This window comes from Amblyomma mixtum, chromosome 7, assembly GCF_055824585.1.
Source record: "Amblyomma mixtum isolate Tamu chromosome 7, ASM5582458v1, whole genome shotgun sequence".
NCBI lineage: Eukaryota > Metazoa > Arthropoda > Arachnida > Ixodida > Ixodidae > Amblyomma > Amblyomma mixtum.
In genome coordinates, this window is record NC_143018.1 from 135,156,519 (window position 1) to 135,160,218 (window position 3,700).

The 3,700-nt window shown below is 43.2% G+C and overlaps 1 long non-coding RNA gene across 1 annotated transcript; it reads right to left on the minus strand.

Moving 5' to 3' along the window:
* Window positions 1-843: 843 nt before the first annotated feature.
* LOC149337653 (uncharacterized) lies at window positions 844-3,497 on the minus strand. The gene is made up of 2 exons (XR_016284647.1): window positions 3,240-3,497; window positions 844-970 (listed from the first exon to the last, which is right to left on the minus strand). It is a non-coding gene; the product is annotated as an uncharacterized LOC149337653 (long non-coding RNA).
* Window positions 3,498-3,700: the final 203 nt, after the last annotated feature.

Here is a 3,700-nt window from a genome sequence, read left to right on the forward strand (position 1 = left end):
ATTTCTGATTTTTTTTTCAATTCTCATGTCACCGCACTAGAGCCTGCGGCAGCCAGCAGAGAATTTTCCCGTTAACCCCTCTCTTTCTCCTCTTTGCGAACCATGTCGCGCTTGGAGCCATATTAGGCGTTTCAAGGAAGCCGGCTATTAATTTTTAAAAGCAGGGTTCTTGTGTAAAGGGAAGCTCTTAGCTGTGTAGTAGTATCAGTGTTGGCGTACGTCTAAAAATATTGGACTCGTGTTATCCAGTAAATTGTTTAACTAACTCTTGTAGCTCACTTTCTAACTGTGACCGATAGCCACCTGACTGTACCCTATTGAAAATATTGAGCGTGAATTCTGCGTGCCTATCTTTGCGTGTTTATTGCCACGCAAAATGCGACGATTGAACGAGGTCGCAGAACGCGAGACATATTTCACATAATTTGCGCAAGCTGAGCAAGCTCGCAAACGCGAGACATCTCTCACATAAGTGCGCAAGCCGCGTAAGGCTCGTACAGCAGGAGACATCCTCGCGTAATATGCGCAAGCCGGGTGAGGCTTCCAGAATGTCCGAGAGCCAAGGGTGAGTCCCAGAATGTTCAAGAGCCGAGTCTGGCTCACAGAGCACTAGACAGTGTCTAATGGAGTTACCATCATGATGCCGATAATACCTTGCATGGCTGCAAGGCTCCTACATCACTGCTCAACACGGTACGCTAATGTACTGCATTAAGGCCTCCTCATCTGTCTGTCACTGTCTCATTCAGCATGCATGTTGTGAGATAACAAGCTTTGCAGAAACGGTGCTTCGTGGGATAGTTCTCATGTGTGTAGCATGCTTGCAAAAGGACATAGATAAGGTCACCTTAACTGGCTTTATTAATGCCACATCCCTCATGATGGGTGCCACACAGTGGCTAAACAATTTCTTCAGTTTCTCCAAGTCCAGCAGGTTGGCGTCTTGATACAGGTTCTCACTATGCAGCACCTGCAAAAAGGTAGGAGTATATGCAAAAAAATTCAGTTAATCTGTTTTCTGGAAATTCCAGAAAAGGGCACAAGTACTTCTTCCATTAATGAACTAATGATGATTTCGAAAAGTTTCAGGGTTTGAAATACAGACACTGGAAAACCCGACTCAAGCACGCAGACTGCTCAGCATCAAACCTGCACAAAATCTAATAACCGTGTCACACAGGCATTTTGAAGGCTTTCAAATGGCTATTAACTCAGTGGCACTTGAATACAGCTAAATGGGCATTTCCAATAGCCACTGAGTCCCTAGAACAGTGTGGACATCTATTAAGATTTTGAAGGCTTTTCAGTGGTAGAAATTTGCACTCAGACATGGAGCACTCGCAACTATACACGAAGGAATAAAATCAAAGCAATTTAATCGCTCAAAGAATACTCAACATGAAATGTACAACTTATTTCACTAAAAAAAAAGAAGGCTAGCCACAAAACACTGTAGCAAGCATATTATCACTGTTGCCAATAGCACAAAAACAATGAATACCACCTTTTCAAAACTGTGTGAGCGCTACAACAGCTTCCCAGCAAAATTATCAACTGTGACAGTGGCGCCACAGCAGCTTGGTGCCAGATGATGAAATATCTCTACGGCGATCAAGTATTCTGTGTAGCAGTGGCATAACTCCCGAGTTGAAGTGCAAATCTCGAAGCTCAATCTCCCACCTCAACTGTTATCTTTAAATACATATTTAAATTCATTGGAGCGTGCTGCAGAAGTAGGTGGTCAGATCGTTCGAGAGGATACCTGCAAGCTATCTCAGGAGACGAAAGATCTGATGAAGAAACGCCAAAGCATGAGGACGTCTAACTTCAGAGATAGAATAGAACTAGGAGATCTATCGAAGTTATTTATAAGTGCAAGGTAGCCAACATAAGAAAGTTTAACATGGAGAAAGCCTAGCATGCTCTAAAGCATGGAGGTAGCCTAAAATCAGTGAAGAGAAAACTAATCACAGGTAAAAACCAGATGTATGCGCTAAAAGACAAAGAGGGCAATGTCATAAGCAATATGGATAAGATAGTTAAAGTAGCCGAAGAGTTCTGCACAAATCTCTACAGTAGTGAATGTAATCAGAATGTTACGGAGAGAGGCAGTAGAGCATAGCAATGGGACATCCCGCCAGTAACGAGGGAGGAAGTAAAGAAAGCCTCAGGAGCAATGCAAAGGGGCAAAGCAGCTGGTGAGGATCAGGTAACAGCAGATTTGTTGAAGGACGGAGGAGAGATTGTGCTAGAGAAACTAGCCACCCTGTACACGCTTGCCTTGTGACCACGAGCGTATCAGGAGCTTGGAAGAATGCGAACATTATTTTAATTCATAAGAAAGAAGATGTCAAGGACTTGAAGATTTACAGACCGATCAGCTTACTATCGATTGCCTACAAGGTATTTACTAAGGTAATCACTAATAGAGTCAGGACAACCTTCGAATTCAATCAACCAAATGATCAGGCAGGCTTTCGTAAAGAATACTCAACAAGAGACCACATTCATGCAATCAATCAGGTGATAGAGAAATGGGCAGAATATAACCAACCCCAATTATAGCCTTCATTGACTACCAGACAGCAACTGACTCGGTGGAACCACAGCTGCCATGCAGGCATTGTGGAATCAGGGTGTAGAAGAGTGTTATGTGAAAATATTCGAAGATATTTATAACGACTGCACAGCTACCATAGTTCTCCGTAAGGTCAGCAATAAAATTCCTCTTCATTCCGAGTTTTCTAACACCACCATCATTTTTTGGCACCGTGACCATATCATACAAGAATGTGAGACCTACTGCATACCTAAAGAAAATATGTGTGTAAGCCAAGCATCAGCCGTTGTATGCAATAAGAAGTCTAAGTGAAAAAGATTCGATGTAAATTAGAGAAAGCCTTGCCATTTTTGTACTTCTGCTTCTATGACTGCTTGCTGGATTTTTTTCTTTAGTTGGAAGCATTCTTCCATCCCTTATCTCTATACACTATTCCTCTGCCAAATGACTGAGTAACGCAAATAGCAATTCCTAAGTAGGGAGGGGGCCTTCCACAGTGACCACACAGGGGCCTTCAAGTTCTTGCAGCAATCAAAACATCCCTTTGTAACACTGGCCTTGAATGCACCACTATACTTTTGTGGCAGGCCAAATACTTATACAATTTATGTTTTAAAACCACACAGAAATCCACAACTGCCATTATGAAAACAACCTAGGAATGTAACCATAAGCGTACCTGGCCAGCATGATCAGCATGGAAAGGCGCCCAGCTTGTGTGCAGCTCCTAAAATGAAAGCAAATTCACATGATTAATTGCAATTTCCACAGAGACATTCTTGAAAAATCATGTTTTTGCACCACTCAGCCTCAAGCCTGCCTTCTTGCTCCTGCAGCAATGAGGCAAATCTGAGCACAGCTTGGGGTGAGCTGGTGGTATCACATTACGCACCTGACACTACATGCATCAATCCATTTGTATGATTGAATTTCAGAATGGCGAAAAAGAGACACACACAGGAAAAAATGGTGGGTGGATGAGATTAAGAAGTTTGTGGGGATACAGTGGCCGCAAGTGGCAAAGGACAGGGTTAATTGGAGAGACATGGGAGAGGCCTTTGCCCTACAGTGGGTGTAGTCAGGCTGCTGCTGCTGCTGCTGCTGATGATGATGATGATGACAGCCTGAGCACACCTACAA